Source organism: Anolis carolinensis, unplaced genomic scaffold (genome assembly GCF_035594765.1).
Source record: "Anolis carolinensis isolate JA03-04 unplaced genomic scaffold, rAnoCar3.1.pri scaffold_10, whole genome shotgun sequence".
NCBI lineage: Eukaryota > Metazoa > Chordata > Lepidosauria > Squamata > Dactyloidae > Anolis > Anolis carolinensis.
Window position 1 is genome coordinate 5,223,205 of NW_026943821.1, and position 22,915 is coordinate 5,246,119.

Below are 22,915 nucleotides of genomic sequence, written 5' to 3' on the forward strand. Positions count from 1 at the left end.
GATCATGCATGGGCAAACTTGGGCCCTCCGGGTGTTTTGGACTTCAACTCCCACAATTCCTAACAGCCTACCGGCTGTTAGGAATTGTGGGAGTTGAAGTCCAAAACACCCGGAGGGCCCAAGTTTGCCCATGCCTGCCCTATAGGATTCTGCAACCGGTAGGCTGACTCCAGTCGTGTCTGACTCCGGGGGTTGGTGCTCATCTCAATTTCTAAGCCAAAGAGCCGGCGTTGTCCATAGACACCTCCAAGGTCATGTGGCCACTGGTATGACTGCATGGAGCGCTGTTACCTTCCCGCCGGAGAGGTACCTATTGATCTACTCACATTGGCATGCTTTCGAACTGCTAGGTTGACAGAAGCTGGAGCTAAAAGTGGGCACTCACTCCGCTCCCGGGGTTTGAACCTGGGACCTTTCGGTCTGCAAGTTCAGCAGCTCAGTGCTTTAACACACTTCCTTTTAAGTGAGACTCTACTGTATATATAATGGCGCTGCATGCAGTCATGCCAATGGCCACATGACCTTGGAGGTGTCTACGGACAACGCCGGTTCTTCGGCTAAGAAATGGAGATGAGCACCAACTCGCAGAGTCGGACACGACTGGACTTCACGTCAGGGGAAACCTTTACCTTTATCTATATATATAAAAGGGTAATGAAATTTCGGCCTAGGACAAAACAACAAAACTACACATCCCAGAAACACTAAACTTGGCAGCACAACCCCTCATCCATGCCTCTACGTTCATACAACAAAAAGAAAAGAAAAATAAAGTCCTAATTGGAGGGAGAGGAATAATTGTTTTTATCCAATTGCTGCCAGTTAGAAGGTTAAGCTCCGCCCACTTGGTCTCCTAGCAACCCACTCAGCCCAGAGGACAGGCAGAGTTAGGCCTCACTTAGGCCTCTTCCACACTGCCTATAAAATACAGATTATCTAATTTTAACTGGATTATATGGCAATGTAGACTCAAGGCCCTTCCACACAGCTATATAACCCATTTATAATCTTATATTATCTCCTTTGAACTGGATTATCTTGACTCCACACTGCCATATAATCCACTTCAGTGTGCAGTCGGACACAACTGGACTTAATGTCAGGAGAAAACGTTTACCCTTTACCTTCACTACCACCAATTCCTCAATACTGTATTTCGCATACCACCAGACTTCGCCACAGCAACACGTGGCCGGGCAAAGCTAGTCTATATATATAAAAGGGTAATGAAATTTTGGCCTAGGACAAAACAACAAAACTACACATCCCAGAAACACTAAACTTGGCAACACAAGCCCTCATCCATGCCTCTACGTTCATACAACAAAAAGAAAAGAAAAATAAAGTCCTAATTAGAGGGAGAGGAATAATTGTTTTAATCCAATTGCTGCCAGTTAGAAGGCTAAGCTCCGTCAGGCGAAAACCTTTACCCTTGACCTTAACTACCACTAATACCTTAATACTTTATTTCCCATACCACCAGACTTCGCCACAGCAACGCGTGGCCGGGCACAGCTAGTACAGTATATATGTGTTGTGTGTATATATATATATATATTTCACTTTCAAAATCTACCTGTTCCGATTTACCAACAAATTCAAACCTCCAGAACCTATCTTGTAAACAAAGAGGCAATAAATCAGGCCGGCTTCTTAAAACACCAGGCGCAGGCAGGCATCCCTCCGTGGCACGTCCGGCTCCGCTGCCTCTCTTCCCGCATCCAACGGGCGAGCGCCCACGCATACCGATCCGGAGGCACGCACAACTGCACTCGCACCCTCTCGCCCATACCAATACGGAGCCCACACCTCTCGCGCATATAAAATGGAGATCATCAATAGACGGGACGCCTCACGCATACCAATGGAGCCCCTTTTCTGACAAGAGCGGCCGGGCGAGCGAGTGAACGAATAAGTGAGCAAACACCTTGGACGGGTGTCCAAAGGGTGGGGCCTGGCAAGGACACGTCCGAGCCACAAAGGAAGCCAAAACAAGGGGGGAAGCGGAACCAAAAGGCCACCCGAGTGCCACCAAAGGCCTGGGTGCCGCCAGCTTGGAACGGCGCATTCTTCTCTAGAAGGAAGACAACACAGAGAGAGGGATGAAATACATAATTCGGAACTCTGAAGTATCAGAAGAGCTGGGAAAGTCATGCCACTCTTCAAAGGAGGCAGGAGACTCTGGGCAACACTGCAGTCCAACTGGCAAACCTTGGCACCCGGGCGTTTCGTTGCACCAAAGACTCGGAGAGAATTGCAAATTGCAAAAAGCCTTCAAAGGCTTCCAAAACAGCCTTAACAAATCCCTAGGAGCCAACGGTCCCAGTTCTAAGCCTTCAGAGTTTCCTAGCACATCTACACTATAAAGTTAACACGGTTTGGGATGTCTCACTTATCCAACATAAACGGGCCAGCAGAATGTAGGATAAGTGAATATATAATAAAGAGAGATTAAGGAAAAGCCTAGTAAAGGTAAAGGTTTCCCCTGACGTTAAGTCCAGTCGTGTCCATCTCTGGGGGTTGGTGCTCATCTCCATTTCTAAGCCAAAGAGCCGGCGTTGTCCGTAGACACCTCCAAGGTCATGTGGCCACTGGCATGACTGCATAGAGCGCCGTTACCTTCCCACCGGAGCAGTACCTATTGATCTACTCACACTCTGGGGGTTGGTGCCCATCTCCATTTCTAAGCCCAAGAGCCAGCGTTGTCCGTAGACACCTCCAAGGTCATGTGGCCACTGGCATGACTGCATAGAGCGCCGCTACCTTCCCACCGGAGCAGTACCTATTGATCTACTCACACTCTGGGGGTTGGTGCCCATCTCCATTTCTAAGCCCAAGAGCCGGCGTTGTCCGTAGACACCTCCAAGGTCATGTGGCCACTGGCATGACTGCATAGAGCGCCGTTACCTTCCCACCGGAGCAGTACCTATTGATCTACTCACACTCTGGGGGTTGGTGCCCATCTCCATTTCTAAGCCAAAGAGCCGGCGTTGTCCGTAGACACCTCCAAGGTCATGTGGCCGCTGGCATGACTGCATAGAGCGCCGTTACCTTCCCACCGGAGCAGTACCTATTGATCTACTCACACTCTGGGGGTTGGTGCCCATCTCCATTTCTAAGCCCAAGAGCCGGCGTTGTCCGTAGACACCTCCAAGGTCATGTGGCCACTGGCATGACTGCATGGAGCGCCGTTACCTTCCCACCGGAGCAGTACCTATTGATCTACTCACACTCTGGGGGTTGGTGCCCATCTCCATTTCTAAGCCAAAGAGCCGGCGTTGTCCGTAGACACCTCCAAGGTCATGTGGCCACTGGCATGACTGCATAGAGCGCCGTTACCTTCCCACCGGAGCAGTACCTATTGATCTACTCACACTCTGGGGGTTGGTGCTCATCTCCATTTCTAAACCAAAGAGCCGGCGTTGTCCATAGACACCTCCAAGGTCATGTGGCCATTGGCATGACTGCATGGAGCGCCGTTACCTTCCCGCCGGAGTGGTACCTATTGATCTACTCACATTTGCATGTTTTCAAACTGCTAGGTTAGCAAGAGCTGGGGCTAACAGCGGGCGCTCATTCCGCTCCCGGGATTTGAACCTGGGACCTTTCGGTACGCAAGTTCAGCAGCTCAGCGCTTTAACACACTGTGCCACCAGGGGCCCTAAGGAAAAGCCTATTAAACATCAAATCAGGTTACGATTTTACAAATTAAGCACCAAAACATCATGTTATACAACAAATTTGACAGAAAAAGTAGTTCAATACGCAGTAATGCAATGTAGTAATTACTGTATTTACGAATTTAGCACCAAAATATCACAATGTATTGAAAACATTGACTACAAAAATGCGTTGGATAATCCAGAATTTTGGATAAGTGAGTGTTGGATAAGTGAGACTCTACTGTAGTGACAAACTGTGTTAATTCTATAGTGTAAATACACATCCTGAGGTTCATTCTATACTACAGCAGAGTCTCACTTATCCAAAATAAACGGGCCGGCAGAACATTGGATAAGTGAATATATTGGATGATAAGGAGGGATTAAGGAAAAGCCTATTAAACATCAAATGAGGTTATGATTTTACAAATTAAGCACCAAAACATCATGTTATAAAACAAATTCGATAGAAAAAGTAGATCAATATGCAGTAATGCTATGTAATAATTACTGTATTTACAAATCTATTGACCCACCGCCTAGCCATGATGGGGTTTAGGGGGATACCCCTTAAATGGGTGTCCTCCTTCCTCCAGAATTGGGGACAGCGGGTGGTGAGGGAAGGGATGGTTTCTGAGAAGTCTCCTCTAACTTGTGGGGTCCCACAGGGAGCTATTCTCTCTCCTCTATTATTTAACATCTATATGCGGCCGCTTGCCCGACTGGTGCGGAGCTTTGGGCTTGAGTGCCACCATAGAATCATAGAAGAGTAGAGTTGGAAGAGACCTCATGGGCCATCCAGTCCAACCCCCTGCTAAGAAGCAGGAAATCGCATTCAAAGCACCCCCGACAGATGGCCATCCAGCCTCTGCTTAAAAGCCTCCAAAGAAGGAGCCTCTACCACAGTCCGGGGCAGAGAGTTCCACTGTCGAACAGCCTTTCTCACAGTGAGGAAGTTCTTCCTGATGTTCAGGTGGAATCTCCTTCCTTTCCTGTAGTTTGAAGCCATTGTTCCCTTGCGTCCTAGTCTGCAGGGCAGCAGAAAACAAGCTCCCTCCCTCCTCCCTATGACTTCCCTTCACGTATTTGTACATGGCTATCATGTCTCCTCTCAGCCTTCTCTTCTGCAGGCTAAACATGCCCAGCTCTTTAAGCCGCTCCTCATAGGGCTTGTTCTCCAGACCTTTGATCATTTTAGTCGCCCTCCTCTGGACGCTTTCCAGCTTGTCAACATCTCCCTTCATCTGTGGTGCCCAGAATTGGACACAGTGTGATTCCAGGTAAAGTGGTCTGACCAAGGCAGAATAGAGGGGAGCAGGACTTCCCTGGATCTAGACGCTATTCCCCTATTGATGAGGCCAGAATCCCATTGGCTTTTTTAGCTGCCGCATCACATTGTTGGCTCATGTTTAACTTGTTGTCCACGAGGACTCCAAGGTCTTTTTCGCACACACTGCTGTCAAGCCAGGCGTCTCCCATTCTGTATCTTTGATTTCCATTTTTTCTGCCGAAGTGAAGTATCTTGCATTTGTCCCTGTTGCAGTATGCACCAGTACGCTGATGACACTCAGCTCATTCTGAGGATGGAGGGCCGGCCGGACTCTGTACCCGATAGTTTCCATCAGTGCCTTGAGGCCGTGACTGGATGGTTGCGTGCCAGTAGGTTGAGGGTGAATCCAGCGAAGACGGAGATCCTTTGGCTGGGCCGTCTGGGGGGGAGGGAGATCCAGCTGCCTACCCTGGATGGCGAGACACTACGTCCGTCATCTTCTGTAAAAAGTCTTGGTGTCTTATTGGACCCTCTGCTCACAATGGAGGCCCAGGTCTCTCGTTTTTCCATCTACGTCAGGCTAGGCGACTGGCTCCCTACCTATCTAGGAACGACCTGGCAACGGTGATCCAGGCGACGGTCATCTCGACGCTCGACTACTGTAATGCCCTCTACATTGGCCTTCCTCTGTCAGTGATCCGGAAACTGAAGCTGGTGCAAAATGCAATGGCTTGTCTTCTCGCCGGGGTGCTGGCGAGGTGGCCTATCACCCCAATTCTACAACAGCTGCACTGGCTTCCGATTGAGTACCGGATTACTTTCAAGATACTAGTACTAACTTTCAAGGCCTTACATGGTCTGGGGCCGGCGTACCTGAGGGCCCGCTTATCACCCTACCAACCCCAGAGATTACTTCAGTCCGAAGACCAAAATTTGCTTGAAGTCCCTAACATACGGACTTATCATTTGTCTTCTGCTAGGCAGAGAGCCTTCTCGATTGTAGCCCCTCATTTATGGAATGCCTTGCCAGTTGAAACTCGAACCACCCGAGACCTACTTGCATTTCGGAAAGCCTGCAAAACCTTGCTCATCCGACAAGCTTTCGATGGGTGAAAAACTCAGGGCTATGTCTGTTTTTATTGTTGCTTTTATTGTTGTTTTTATTGTTTTTATTGTTATTTTAAAGCCAAGTGTATTGTTTTAATCTATTTTTGTAAACCGCTCCGAGCCAAACTGGGAGTAGCGGTATATAAGTTTAATAAATAAATAAATATATAATCATTTCTCAGACAATATATTTTCAATAAGGGGTCACAGACTTCTATTTGAATAGTACATATAAAAATATTATAAGTTCCAAATTTATATCTGTTTCCTCCTTGCCTTCAGTCTATTAGCTTCCTCTATGTACATTTTTAGATTAATTTTACATTGAAATGTTGGATCATTGGTTGCCATTCATTAACAAAGTTCTCTAAAGGTTCTCCTCTTAAGTGCATTGTTATTTTGTCCATCATCAGCAACTCTATAATATACTAGCTGTGCCCGGCCACCCGTTGCTGTGGCTAGAACTTAATTTTTCTTTTCTTTTTGTTGTATGAACGTAGAGGCGTGGATGAGAGGTTGTGCTGTCAATTTCCAAGGTTGTGGGGCGTTTAGTTTAGTTGTTTTGTCCGGTGCCATGATTCCATTACCCTTTTATATATATAGATTGTTCCAGTTCTGCTAAGGGAGGTACCTCTGAGGTTTTCCAATATCTAGCATATACTATCCGAGCTGCCACTGTCACGTAAAACAAAATTCTTCCATATTTCCTTTCCAATTCTTCTTCGGGCATATTCAAAAGGTACATTTGTGGTGTCATTTTAAAATCTGTATTTAATATCTTTTCTAGATGTACGTGAATCTGTATTATTATTATTATTTCATCCCAGAGGATGACATTTACACAAATGACCAGCCACTGCCAGAAGGGACAGAGAGTTTCATCTATACTGATGATCGTGACATCACTGCTCAAGCAGAGAACTTTGACATGGTTGGACAGAAGCTCTGCAAAGCTTTAGGTGCTCTTACTGCCTATTACAGGGAAAACCATCTGATTCCTAATCCATCTAAAATGCAGACGTGTGCTTTTCATCTTAAGAACAGACAAGAATCCCGAGCTCTGAGGATGACCTGGGAAGGAATCTCCCTGGAGCATTGCAGCACAACAACATATCTGGGAGTCACTCTGGACCGTGCGGACTTACAAGAAGCACTGCTTGACTATCAAGCAAAAAGTGAGTGCTAGAAATAACATCACATGAAAGCCGACTGACACAACGTGGGGATCACAACAAGACTCAGTGAAGACTTCTGCCCTTGTGCTTTGTTTCTCTGCTGTTAAATACGTATGCCCAGTGTGGAATACATCCACCACGTTAAAAAAGTGGATGTGGCTCCTAATGAGACATGCCGCATTATCACAGGATGTCTATGTCCTACGTCACTGGAGGAATTATACTGTTTAGTTCAGGGGTCCCCAAACTTTTTAAACAGGGGGCCATGTCACGATCCTTCGGACCGTTGGAGGGCCGGACTATAGTTGGCCACCGAGAAATAATTAATAATAATAATAATAACAACAACAATAATGAGGGTTGGAAGACACCCCTTGGGCCATTTAGTCCAACCCCCTTCTGCTTCTGTGCACCAAAAGCACAAGCAAAGCATCCCTGACAGATGGCCTCCCAGCCTCAATATTGTTAATAAATAATAATAATAATAATAATAATAATAATAATAATAATAATAATAATACAGGGTTTTGGAACACAATACTCCTGACCTCACAATCGTGTTAAAAAACAAAGTATGGATTGTCGATGTTGCAATCTCAGGTGACAGAAGGATTGAGGAGAAACAACTGGAAAAGCTGGCACGATATGAGGATTTAAAGATCGAATTACAAAGACTCTGGCACAAGCCAGTCAAGGTGGTCCCAGTGGTGATTGGCACATTGGGTGCAGTGCTTAAAGACCTTGGCCTTCACTTAAACACAATTGGCGCTAACAAAATTACCATCTGTCAGCTGCAGAAGGCCACCTTACTGGGATCTGCGCGCATTATTCGCCGATGCATAACACAGTCCTAGACACTTGGGAAGGGTCCGACGTATGATCCAATACAACAGCCAGCAGAGTGTCTGCTGTGGACTCATCTTGTTGTGTTTCTAATAAATAATAATAATAATAATAATAACAATAATGATGTTTTAAGAGAAGAAGAGATCTCTTGGGTCATTTAGCCCAACCCCCTTCTGCCATTGTGGCGTGAGAGCCGGATAAATGGCTTCGATGGGCCGCATCCGGCCCCCGGGCCTTAGTTTGGGGACCCCTGGTTTAGTTAGTATTGCACCACTTGACATCCATCGGGAAGTAGCAGCCAGCAAAGAACGGACCAAGGCATTGACATCTCCAGACCATCCTCTGTTTGGATATCAGCCTGCATGCCAATGCCTTAAATCAAGAAATAGCTTTCTAAGATCTACAGAGATACTCGCAGAAACACCTCAGCAAGCAAGAGTCCAAAAGTGGCAGGCTAAAACCCGGAACCTCAATCAGTGGCTGATACTGGGTGAGAAACTCCTCCCTGGGCAGATGGAAGGTGCTGAACATGGGGCTACAAAGTGGAGTCCACAACATGCAAGTGTGGAGAAAGCAAACCACAGACCACTTACTACAACGTGGTCTGAGCCCTACCACATGCACAATGGAGGACCTTCTCACAGCCACACCAGAGGCATCCCAAGTGGCCAGCTTCTGGTCAAAGGAGATCTAGTAGAATGCCAATTTTTTAAATTTGTTTGTGTTTTTAAATACATTATACAGTACAGTCTCACTGATCCAACATAAACAGGCCGGCAGAATGTTGGATAAGTGAATATGTTGGATAATAAGGAGAGATTAGGAAAAAGCCTATTAAACATCAAAATAGGTTATGATTTTACAAATTAAGCACCAAAACATCATGTTCTACAACAAATTTGAGGGAAAAAGTAGTTCATTACACATTAATGCTATGTAGTAATTACTGTATTTACGAATTTAGCACCAAAATATCATGATATATTGAAAACATTGACTACAAAAATGCGTTGGATAATCCAGAACGTTGGATAAGTGAGACTGTACTGTAATTGTATCCTCAATTCACTTCTGGCACGATAAATAAAATTGCGGAGGATAGAAAGATACTGTTTTCAATAGACTCAAGGCAATGGAGGACAAATTCTTAATAGTTGACAGTTTCTCATCATCATCAACAACAAACTCAATCTAAAGAATCTTGAAATGTTTTGGAAAAATCACTATTTTTGGATTTACCCGTATATACTCGAGTATAAGCCAACCCGAATATAAGCCGAGGCACCTAATTTTACCACAAAAAAAACGCGAAAACATTGACTCTAGTATAAGCCGAGAGTGGTAAATTACAGAAATAAAAATAGATACCAATAAAATTACATTAATTGAGGCATCCGTAGGTTAAATGTTTTGGAATTTTTACATAAAGCTCAAATTTAAGATAAGACTGTCCAACTCTGATCAAATCATTATTCTCATCTTCTTCAATGTAAACGTGCTTATGTATCCTTTTAATAATAATAGAGTAAAATAATACATGTAATAATAATAATAATAATAAATACAGGAAAATAATACATGTAATAATAAATAGAGTAAAATAATAAATGCAATAATAATAATAAGATCAGAGTGAAATAATAAAGGTACTAATAATAATAACAAAAATAGAGTAAAATAAATGTAATAGTAGCAACAATAATAGAGAAAAACAATAAATGCAACAATACCAATAATAATAGAGAAAAATAATAAATGTATCATATTTATTTATTTATTTATTTACTGCATTTATATCCCACCCTTCTCACCCCGAAGGGGACTCAGAGTGGATTACAAATTAAATTTACGTACAATATTATATTATTAGCATAGTACAATACTGGCAATAAATTACTATATTGTACTATATCAATATATTGTAATATTATTAGTAATATTACATATAAAATATAATATATAATTAATATTATTATATGGTATTATTAGCATTATATCGCATTACAATATAATATTATGAATATTATATGTATATACAATATACTATTATATATTATTGTAAATTATATTGTGTTATTGTGTTATATATATATAACTAACTTAGCATGTTACTGTTATATTATATTATATTACTGTATATACTTGAGTATAAGCCTAGTTTTTCAGCCCTTTTTTTAAGACTGAAAAAGCCCCCCTCGGCTTATACTCGGATGAGGGTCCTGGTTGGCTTATATCTGGGTCAGCTTATACTCGAGAATATATGGTACATTTAGTATTTTTCTCTATTATTGTTGCTACTACTACATGTATTTTACTCTATTTTTATTAATATTAATACATTTATTATTTCACTCTGATCTTATTATTATTACTGCATTTATTATTTTATTATATTTATAATTACATGTATTATTTTCCTGTATTTATTATTATTATTATTATTACATGTATTATTTTACTCTCTTATTATTAAAAGGCTACATAAGCACATTTACATTGAAGAAAATGAGAAGAATGATTTGATTGGAGTTGGACAGTCTTATCTTAAATTTGAGCTTTATGTAAATACAGTAGAGTCTCGCTTATCCAACACTCGCTTATCCAACGTTCTGGATTATCCAACGCATTTTTGTAGTCAGTGTTTTCAATACATCGTGATATTTTGGTGCTAAATTCGTAAATACAGTAATTACTACATAGCATTACTGTGTATTGAACTACTTTTTCAGTCAAATTTGTTGTATAACATGATGTTTTGGTGCTTAATTTGTAAAATCATAACCTGATTTGATGTTTAATAGGCTTTTCCTTAATCTCTCCTTATTATCCAACATATTCGCTTATCCAATATTCTGCCGGCCCGTTTACGTTGGATAAGTGAGACTCTACTGTATTCAAAAACATTTAACCTACAGATGCCTCAGTTAATGTAATTTTATTGGTATCTATTTTTATTTCTGAAATTTACTACCCTCGGCTTATACTGAAGTCAATGTTTTCCCAGGTTTTTTGTGGTAAAATTAGGTGCCTCGGCTTATCTTCGGGTCGGCTTATACTCGAGTATATACGGTATGTTATATTCTCAAGTATAAGTCAACTCGAATATAAGCCAACCAGGACCCTCACCCGAGTATAAGCTGAGGGGGGCTTTTTCAGTCTTAAAAAAAGGTTGAAAAACTAGGCTTATACTTGAGTATATATAGTCGTTTGGCTGGGGATTGTGGGAGACATAGTCTAAAAACAAGAGTCGATTTTGCCTTCCCAGTCTATCGGAAAATACCTTTTTTGCAAATCAATATCGCAAAAGAAGAGTGGGAAAATAATGAGTTTCCGTCATTCACACAAGATCGTAAAAACAAAACTTTCTAGATATGTTCACGGACTGCAACTCCCAACAAAGCCAATGGTGAAGGGATGCTGGGAAGCGCAACCCAACCCCACCATCTCCTTCTTGGGGAGATGGGAAGCAAACAACCGGAATGACCACGTAACCTGAACGCAGACGAGGAAGACGTCGAAACGGTTAAAGATTTCCTATATCTGGGCTCAGTCATTAATCAAAACGGAGACAGCGGTCAAGACGAAGAAGGAGGGAAGGATTTGCAAGGGCAGGAACGAGACAAGATCAAGATATATCCTTGAAGAGCAAAGTCAGGCTTGTTTACAAGCGACTTTTGGAGTCCCAGTTTAAGATATTATGTGCATTATTTGGGTCTACACCAGGGGTCCTCAAACTTTTTAAGTGGGGGGACCGGACTATGATGAAATAGTCCAAAATTAAGATTGTTGTTGTTGTGTGCCTTTAAGTCATTTCAGACTTTGGTCTAAAGTTTAGGACAGACCTTGGAGGGCCACATCCTGCCCACGGGCCTTAGTTTGGTGACCACTGATCTAGACGATCTCATAAGACCATAGGTAAGCAAAGAGGCCTCCAAAGACCATCTAGGTGATCTTATCAGGCCATCAGAAGATCATAGATAAGGAAAGGGACCCTCAAAGACCATCTAGATGGTTTCATAAGACCATCGGTAAGGAAAGAGGCCTTCAAAGACCATCTAGATGATCTCATAAGGCCATCAGAAGACCACAGATAAGGAAAGGGACCCTGAAAGATCATCTAGATGGTTTCACAAGACCATCGGTAAGCAAAGAGACCCTCAAAGGCCATCTAGATGATCTCATAAGACCATAGGTAAGCAAAGAGACCTCCAAAGACCATTAGATGGTCTCATAAGACCATCAATAAGGAAAGAGACCCTCAAAGGCCATCTAAATGATCTCATTAGGCCATCAGAAGACCATAGATAAGGAAAGGGACCCTGAAAGATCATCTAGATGGTTTCATAAAAACCTTCGGTAAGGAAAGGGGACTTCAAAGACCATCTAGATGGTTTCATAAGGCCATCGGTAAGGAAAGAGACCCTCAAAGGCCATCTAGATGATCTCATCAGGTCATCAGAAGACCACAGATAAGGAAAGGGACCTCAAAGACCATTGAGATGGTTTCATAAGACCATAGGTAAGCAAAGAGGCCTCCAAAGACCATCTAGATGGTCTCATAAGACCATCGGTAAGCAAAGAGACCTCAAAAGACCATCTAGATGATCTCATAAGACCATAGGTAAGCAAAGAGACCTCCAAAGACCATCTAGATGGTCTCATAAGACCATCAGTAAGGAAAGCGACCCTCAAAGGCCATCTAGATGATCTCATCAGGTCATCAGAAGACCACAGATAAGGAAAGGGACCTCAAAGACCATTGAGATGGTTTCATAAGACCATAGGTAAGCAAAGAGGCCTCCAAAGACCATCTAGATGGTCTCATAAGACCATCGGTAAGGAAAGAGACCTCCAAAGACCATCTAGATGGTTTCATAAGACCATTGGTAAGGAAAGGGACCCTCAAAGGCCATCTAGACGATCTCACAAGACCATAGGTAAGCAAAGAGACCTCCAAAGACCAACTAGACGCTCACAAGACCATCGTTAAGGAAAAGGACCCTCAAAGGCCATCTAGATGGTTTCATATGACCATAGGTAAGGAAAGGGATCCTCAAAGGCCATCTAGATAGTTTCATAAGACCATCAGTTAAGGAAAGAGGCCTCCAAAGACCATCTAGATGGTCTCATAAGACCATCGGTAAGCAAAGAGACCTCCAAAGACCATCTAGATGATCTCATAAGACCATAGGTAAGCAAAGAGACCTCCAAAGACCATCTAGATGATCTCATAAGACCATAAGTAAGCAAAGAGACCTCCAAAGACCAGGTAGACTGAGGTCAACCCTAAGTCTAAAGTTTAGGACAGAGGCCAGGTCAATGACCTTGGAGGGCCTTAGTTTGGGGACTCCTGGTCTACACCATGCATGGGCAAACTTGGGCCCTCCCTCCAGGTGTTTTGGACTGCAACTCCCACCATTCCTAACAGCCTCAGGCCCCTTCCTTTCCCCCCGCAGCCGCTTAAGCGGCTGCGGGGGGAAAGGAAAGGGCCTGAGGCTGTTAGGAATGGTGGGAGTTGCAGTCCAAAACACCTGGAGAGCCCAAGTTTGCCTGATCTAGCCCAACCAAAGGGTGCTGCTGAAAATACCCCCCGCTCCAAATACTAAAGCGAAACCACTTTGCTGTGCCGTATGCAGACATGCACGCATGTCTCGCGCCTTGGAGTCCTGGCTGAGGATGCCAAAGGTGGACCAGAATTAGAATAAGACGCCGGAGCCCGGGAAGAAGCGGATTGAAATTCAGGAAGGCTCTTGCGACGATAAAGGTGCGGCGAGATAGATATGTTGTCGAAAGGCTTTCATGGGCTGCTGTGAGTTTTCCGGGCTGTCTGGCCATGTTCCAGAAGCATTCTCTCCTGACGTTTCGCCCACATCTATGGCAGGCACCCTCAGAGGTTGTGGAAACTAGGCAAGTGGGGTTTATATATCTGAGGCAAGTGTAAATGTTGCCATTGATTACCATTAAGTAGCTTTGCTACTTCCTGCCTGGGGGAATTCTTTGTTGAGAGGTGTTAGCTGGCCCCGATTGTTTCCTGTCTGGAATTCTCCTGTTTTCTAAATGTGGGACAGCAGAGAAGTAATTGGGTTGCTGTGAATATTCTGGGCTGTCTGGCCATGTTCCAGAAGCATTCTCTCCTGACGTTTCGCCCACATCTATGGCAGGCACCCTCAGAGGTTGTGGAAACTAGGCAAGTGGGGTTTATATATCTGAGGCAAGTGTAAATGTTGCCATTGGCCGGCTTGATTAGCATTAAGTAGCTTTGCTACTTCCTGCCTGGGGGAATTCTTTCTTGAGAGGTGTTAGCTGGCCCCGATTGTTTCCTGTCTGGAATTCCCCTGTTTTCTAAAAAGTGGGATGGCAGAGAAGTAATTGGGTTGCTATGAATATTCTGGGCCGTCTGGCCATGTTCCAGAAGCATTCTCTCCTGACATTTTGCCCACATCTATGGCAGGCATCATCAGAGATTGTGAGGCCTGTTGGAAAGTAGGCAAGTGGGGTTTATATATCTGAGACAAGTGTAAATGTTGCCATTGGCCAGCTTGATTATCATTGAGTAGCTTTGCTGCTTCGACGCCTGGCTACTTCCTGCCTGGGGGAATTCTTTGTTGAGAGGTGTTAGCTGGCCCTGATTGTTTCCTGTCTGGAATTCTCCTCTTTTCTAAGTGTGGGACAGCAGAGAAGTAACTGGGCTGCTGTGAATATTCTGGGCTGTCTTGCCATGTTCCAGAAGCATTCTCTCCTGACGTTTCGCCCACATCTATGGCAGGCATCCTCAGAGGTTGTGAGGTCTGCTGGAAACTCAGCAAGAGAGGTTTATATATCTGTGGAATATCCAGGATGGGAGAAAAAACTTGGAGGCAAGTGTGAATGTTGCAATTGGCCAGAAGGATTAGCATTGAATAGCCTTGCAGCTTCAAAGCCTGGCTGCTTCCCGCCTGGGGGAATCCTTTTTGCTAGGAAGAACCCAAAACATCCACAAGAGGCATGTGGACAATTTCAACAGAAAGGAGGAAACCATGGAAATGAACAAAATCTGGCTACCAGTATTAAAAAAAACCTGAAAATCAGGACAGTAAACAAAGGACAACGCTCAGAAAAAAGGGGAATTCCAGACAGGAAATAATCAGGGCCCGTTAACACCTCCCAACAAATGATTCCCACAGGCATGAAGCAGCAAGGCTTAAACGCTGCAAGGCTATTCAATGCTAATGAAGGTGGTCAACTGCAACATTCACAACCTCTGAGGATGCTTGCCATAGATGTGGGCAAAACGTCAGGAGAGAATACTTCTAGAACATGGCAATACAGCCCGGAAAACATACAACAACCCTGCAACATTCACACTTGCCTCAAAGCAGACAAGAGTTCCTTCTCCCACCCTGGACCATCCACAGGTATTTAAACCCCACTTGCCTAATTTCACAACCTCTGAGGATGCCTGCCATAGATGTGGGTGAAACTTCAGGAGAGAATGCTTCTGAAATATAGCCAGACAGCCCTGAAAACTCACAGCAAACCAATATATTTTCTCTCCCTTTCGAGGGGAGGCAAATGTCCTTACTGAGGCCCCTTCTATATACAATCCAGATTATCTGCTTTAAACTGGATTATATGGCAGTGTAGACTCATATAATCCAGTTCAAAGAAAATCATGTGGATGGTCTGCTTTGATAATCTGGATTATATGGCAGTGTAGATCCAGCCTGAGGTACCTTAGCCAGGGTTCATGGAGGAAATATCTCACTGGGTTGCCGTGAGTTTTGCGGGCTGTATGGCCATGTTCCAGAAGCATTCTCTCCTGACGTTTTGCCCACATTTATGGCAAGCATCCTCAGAGGTTGTGAGGTATGTTGGAAACTAGGCGAGTGAGGTTTATATATCTGTGGAATAATGTCCGGGGTGGGAGAAAGAACTCTTGTTTGCTTGAGGGAAGTGTGAATGTTGCAATTAATCACCTTGGCTGGATCTACACTGCCAAATAATCCAGTTCAAAGAGGATCATCTGGATTCTATAAAGTAGTGAAGAAAGGGCTTCAATCTCATGAGAGGCCCCTTCTACACTGCCATATAAAATATATATGATCTGCTTTGAACTGGATTATATGGCAGTGTGGACTCAGGCCCTTCCCGAGAGCCATATAACCCAGAATATCAAGGCTCGAAATCCCACAATATCTCATTTGAACTGGATTATATGGCAGTGTGGACTCAGGGCCCTTCTAGACAGCCATATAAACCAGAATATCAAGACAGAAAACCCCACAATATCTGCTTTGAACTGGGTTATCTGAGTCCACACTGCCATATAATCCAGTTCAATGTGGATTTTAGACAGCTGTGTGGAAGGGGCCTCAGATAATCCAGTTAACAACAACAACAGCTGTTTATTGATTAGTCAATTTTGACCATATCAAAGCATGTGAAACATACAAAATGTACACACTTACCCATACATACAGTAAAACCATGTATAGATACAAAGCATCCCGGATAATCCAGTTCAAAGTGGATAATGTGGATGATTAATTGGATATTCTGGATTATATGGCAATGTAGAAGGGGCCGGAGTGATCTGCAGCCTCATCCCAATTGCCTTCTTTATAGCATCCCTCAATTTGAACCCAGTTCAAAGCAGATAATGTGGATTAAATATAGTAGTGTAGAAGGGACCTCATTTCCAAGGCTTCCTCTGAAGGGAAGGAGTGATTTGCAGCCTCGTCTCAATGCCTTCTTTATAGCACCCCTCAATTTAAACCCAGTTCAAAGCAGATAATGTGGATTGTATATAGCAGTGTAGAAGGGACCTGAATCCCAAGGGAAGGAGTGATCTGCAGCCTTATCTTGAGAGGCGCCCCAACTTTTCCCAGTTCTTCAAAGGAGCCCCAAACTCCCCTCTTCTGCAGCCCTGTTTCCCTCTCAGTCCTTAGAAGACCCCGAAGTCCTCTTTCTGGAGGAGAAACCCACTCCCCACCAAGAAGCCAGCTCCCAATGCAAGCCTTCCCAGGCAGCCTCCAAGCCACTTCTCCCCAGAGCCCTTTCTCAAATCTCCCCAGCCCCAACTTTCCCCAAGGAGCCCCCCAACTCGGAAGGGTGCCAAGGCGCACGTGGCGGCTCTTCTCTCCCTGGAGGCGCCCCCAAAGCCCCCCGAGTCGCTTCGTGCGTGGACTCACCCGCAGGGCGACGGGGCTGCGCTGGTGGGGAGAGGCTCCGCCATTGCCTCTCCTGGGCTCCCTCCTGCTCCTTCTCCTGCTCCGGGTTCTTCCCTGGGCTCCGTCCGAGCCCGCTCTCAGTCGGAGGCGAGGCGCACGCTGAGCTCGCCGCCGCCTCTCCTTCCCTCTCCTCTCCTCTCCCTCTGCCCCTCCCCTCGCAGAAGCTGGGCGGGAGGCGCTCTGCACATGCTCGCTGCCCCCCTTCGCCTCTCCTCTTCCTCCCAACCCTTCTTGGACTCTTCTTTTCCAACTCAAGTCCCACTCTGCCACCTGAAGTCCATGCCTTACGGGACTTACCGCGTTTCCCCAAAAATAAGACAGTGTCTTATATTATTTTTTGCTCCCAAAGATGGGCTAGGTCTTATTTTCAGGGGATGTCTTATTTTTCCATGAAGAAGAATTCACATTTATTGTTGAACAAAAAAAATGAACATTTATTATATACTGTACAGTAGTTGTCATCACAAACCAACATAACCAAACTAGACAAACTCTGACTCCTGTCAAGAATTTCTTGTTACTACAGTAGAGTCTCACTTATCCAACATAAACGGGCTGGCAGAATGTTGGATAAGTGAATATGTTGGATAATAAGGAGGCATTAAGGAAAAGCCTATTAAATATCAATTTAGGTTATGATTTTACAAATGAAGCACCAAAACATCATGTTAGACAACAAATTTGGCAGAAAAAGTAGTTCAATACGCAGTAATGCTATGTAGTAATTACTGTATTTATGAATTTAGCAGCAAAATATCATGCTATATTGAAAACATTGACAGCAAAAATGCGTTGGATAATCCAGAATGTTGGATAAGTGAGTCTTGGATAAGTGAGACTCTACTGTACCATTATTTCCATGTACAACTGGTATGTACATTTACCAATCCTGCATGCTCTGGTGTTCTGTTTGGCAGGCGCCAGGCATGCTTTCAAACAAAAACTTTGCTAGGTCTTACTTTTGTGGGAGTCCTTATATTTAGCAATTCAGCAAAACCACTACTAGGTCTTATTTTTCGGGGATGTCTTATTTTCAGGGAAACGGTAGATTGGATACTTAGTTATTTGGGATTTGGCAATGGATTTAGGGTCATGGATGATTTATGGAGATAGTTGAAGATCCAGAAAATCATCCTGATCAAGTTATATGGAAGATGACCTTTTTCATTGAACAGTAACCTTAACTATTATATGACATCAGCAGCCATGTCATCATTACCGTGTTTCCCCGAAAATAAGACAGTGTCTTATATTAATTTTTTCTCCCAAAGATGCTCTAGGTCTTATTTTCAGCGGATGTCTTATTTTTCCATGAAGAAGAATTCACATTTATTGTTGAACAAAAAAATGAACATTTATTATATACTGTACAGTAGTTGTCATCACAAACCAACATAACCAAACTAGACAAACTCTGACTCCTGTCAAGAATTTCTTGTTACTACCATTATTTCCATGTACAACTGGTATGTACATTTACCAATCCTGCATGCTCTGGTGTTCTGTTTGGCAGGTGCTAGGCATGTTTCCAAACAAAAACTCTGCTAGGTCTTACTTTCGGGGGAGGCCTTATATTTAGCAATTCAGCAAAACTTCTATTAGGTCTTATTTTTTGGGGATGTCTTATTTTAGGGGAAACAGGGTATCAGCCTTTCACAGGGCATGTAAGACACACCTGTTTCGACAGGCTTTTGATTTCTGTTACGGCTACAGTAGAGTCTCACTTATAATAATAACTACCCTGTTTCCCTGAAAATAAGACAGTGTCTTATAGTAATTTTTGCTCCCAAAGATGCCCTCCTGTCGCCACTGCCTGTATCCCAGACCCGCCTGGTGGGAACAAGGGAGAGGGCCTTTTCTGCTGTGGCCCCCCGGTTATGGAACTCACTGCCCATCGAAATTAGGCAAGCCCCCACTCTTTTAGCCTTCAGGAAAGATTTAAAAACCTGGCTTTTCCGATGTGCTTTCGGAGAGTAACTATTACACACTTCTTTTGTTACTCCCCCATCATCTACCCTCTAGATCAGGGGTCCCCAAACTAAGGCCCGGGGGCCGGATGCGGCCCTCCAAGGTCATTTACCTGGCCCCCACCCTCAGTTTTATAATATAATATTTTTATATCAGTTTTAATAATATAATATATTGTATATACATATAATATTGATAATAATATATTATACAATATAATACTAATAATAATACCATATAATAATATTAATTATATGTTATATATTACATATTATATAATAGTATAGTGATATAGTTCAATATAGTAATACAGTAGAGTCTCACTTATCCAAGCTAAACGGGCCGGCAGAAGCTTGGATAAGCTAATATCTTGGATAATAAGGAGGGATTAAGGAAAAGCCTATTAAACATCAAATTAGGTTATGATTTTACAAATTAAGCACCAAAACATCATGTTAAACAACAAATTTGACAGAAAAAGTAGTTCAATACGCAGTAATGTTATGTTGTAATTACTGTATTTACGAATTTAGCACCAAAATATCACAATATATTGAAAACATTGACTACAAAAATGGCTTGGATTATCCAGAGGCTTGGATAAGCGGGGCTTGGATTAGTGAGACTCTACTGTATATAATGCTAATATTGTGCTATGCTAATAATATAATATATTGTATGTACATACAGCTGCTCTGAGTCCCCTTCTGGGTGAGAAGGGTGGGATATAAATGTAGTAAATTAATGCAGTAAATAAATAATTAATTTTAGACTTAGGCTCGCCCAAAGTCTGAAATGACTTGAAGGCACACAACAACAATCCTAATTAACCTGACTATCTCATTGGCCAGTAGCAGGCCCACACTTTCCATTGAAATCCTGATAGGTTTATGTTGGTTAAAATTGTTTTCATTTTTAAATATTGTATTGTTCTTTTGTTGTTGTTGTTGTTGTTGTACTACAAATAAGACACGTGCAGTATTCATAGGAATTTGTTTGTATTTTTTAAAAAATGATAATTCGGCCCCTCAACAGTCTGAAGGATAGTGGACCGGCCCTCTGCTTTAAAAGTTTGAGGACCCCTGCTCTAGATTGTTTTTATCTTATGTCCCTGGTCTCCGTGATTGTATTCTTATCCTTTTCTCACCCCAAGTTTTAATTAAGTGTCTCATGCGGCCCGCCCTGTTATATATATATATATATATATATATATATATATATATATATATATATAGATTTTGTGTTGCAGTGTATATGATTATTTATTGTATTGTTTAATTGTATTGTGATATGTTGTTTTATATTTTGCTATATTGTACTGTTCTGGGCATGGCCCCATGTAAGCCGCCCCGAGTCCCCGTTGGGGAGATGGTGGCGGGGTATAAATAAAGTTTTATTATTTATTATTATTAGGTCTTATTTTCAGGGGATGTCATATTTTTCCACAAAGAAGAATTCACATTTATGGTTGAATTTTTAAAAAATGAAAATTTATTATCTAATGTACAGGAGTTGACATCACAAACCACCATAACCAAACTGTGAATCCTTTCAAGAATTTCTATGTTATATTTTATTGCTATACTGTTTTTAAAATACTGTTTTAAATTTCTGTTCGTATATATATTTATGTTGTTGTTGGGCTTGTCCCTGTGTAAGCTGCCCTGAGTCTCTTCTGGGAGATGGAGGTGGGATACAAGAATAAAGTTATTATTATTTAATTATTATTTCTTGTTGCTCCCTTTATTTCCACGTACAACAATCTATGGTATGTACATTTACCAATCCTGCATGCTCTGGTGTTTGTTTGGCAGGCACTGGGCATGCTTCCAAACAAAAACTTTGCTAGGTCTTACTTTCAGGGGAGGCCTTATATTTAGCAATTCAGCAAAACCTCTACTAGGTCTTATTTTCTGGGGATGTCTTATTTTCAGGGAAACAGGGTAGCTGTGCCCGGCCACACGTTGCTGTGGCGTATGGAAATTCTTTGTTAGGTAGGTGGAATAACAGTGAATAGCTTTGTAGCCTGAAAGCCTGACCATTTTCTTATGTGAATCCTTGTTGCTGAGGTGGAATAGAAAGAAATAGGCTTGCTGCTTGGAAGGTTAGGTAGTTGCCTTTTAGGGGAATGTTTTTTTTACGGTGGTAGAATTGTAGTAAATAGCCTCGGTGGTTCAAAGCCTGGGTGCTTGCTACCTAGGGGAAATCTTTGAGCGAGCTGATCCTGGGCAGCCATGCTGTCCCAAAAAATACTTTGAGTTCCGCACGCATGCGTACATTGCCTGTTGTGGGTTTTGGCCTTTTTTTTGGTGTTGTGATTGTGTTTTTTGTGTGATTGTGTTGTATCTTACTGGAGGCACGGATGATGGATTGTGTTGCCAATTTTAGAGTTTGGGGGGTGTTGGGTTTTGTTGTTTTGTGAGTCGCCGTGATGCCAAAAGCCTTTTTTATATATAGATAATAATAATAATAATAATAATAATAATAATAATAATAATAATAATAATAATGATGATGATGATAAAACTTTATTTATATACCGCCCTATCTCCCGGATGGGACTCAGGGTTTACAGTCATAAAAGCAAACACAAGCATTACATAACAACATAATACACATTATTAAACAAAGTAAAATAATACAATTATAACAATAAATCACACTTACATGACCAGATCAAGGGGACGGGAACCATAAAACCAATATATTAAAATGTATCATTTTAGGCTAGGGAAATCCAACATAAACGAGACGGCAGAATGTTGGATCAGCGAATATGTTGGATAATAAGGAGGCATTAAGGAAAAGCCTATTAAACATCAAATTAGGTTATGATTTTACAAATGAAGCACCAAAACATCATGTTAGACAACAAATTTGGCAGAAAAAGTAGTTCAATACGCAGTAATGCTATGTAGTAATTACTGTATTTACGAATTTAGCACCAAAATATCGCAATGTATTGAAAACATTGACTACAAAAATGTGTTGGATAATCCAGAACGTTGGATAAGCGAGTGTTGGATAAGTGAGACTCTACTGTATTTTTAAATTGTTTTAGATTTTACCCTGTTCTTGTAAGCCGCCCTGAGCCCTAGGGGAGTGGCAGCATATAAGTTTGAATAATAAATAAATAAATAAATAAATAAGTTTGGACTTGCCCTGCCTTATATCCCAACTCAAAGTGGCTCTGCTTGGAATGGTTAATTTTCAATTACAGTAGAGTCTCACTTATCCAACCTTTGTTTATCCAACATTCTGGATTATCCAACACAGTTTGCCTCCCGCCCCGATCCACTGCTGTCTCTCTAGGCAGCAAGGATTGAACTATTTATGGATTTAATTTCCAATAATATTGCTACTTTAAGTTCATTTGTAGCCAATTTGTTAGTAGCCAATTTTTTTAAATCAATGTTTCCTTTTTTTTTTTTAAGGAACCCCGGTGGCGAAGTGTGTTAAAGCGCTGAGCTGCTGAACTTGCAGACTGAAAGGTCGCAGGTTCAAATCCCAGGAGCGGAGTGAGCGCCTGCTGTTAGCTCCAGCTTCTGCCAACCTAGCAGTTCGAAAAAATGCAAATGTGAGTAGATCAATAGGTTAGGTAGATCTGTAATTGGCTAAGTGAACAAACCCAAAGGGTGATTCTCACCAATGCGTCGTCTTCATCTTGGAAAGAAGTCA

At 42.4% G+C, this 22,915-nt stretch overlaps 1 protein-coding gene across 3 annotated transcripts in view; it reads right to left on the reverse strand.

Moving 5' to 3' along the window:
• Positions 1-17,415, reverse strand: part of npas1 (neuronal PAS domain protein 1) — a 111,973-nt gene extending 94,558 nt beyond the window's left edge. For 2 of the 3 annotated variants that reach the window (XR_010000785.1, XM_062962656.1), the window contains exon 1: positions 17,231-17,415. The gene's annotated coding sequence lies outside the window, so the exon portion shown is untranslated. Of the gene's footprint in view, positions 1-1,576; positions 1,869-17,230 lie in introns of those variants that run through there. The other variant, XM_062962657.1, reaches the window with a different exon arrangement.
• Between the last annotated feature and the right edge of the window lie 5,500 nt (positions 17,416-22,915).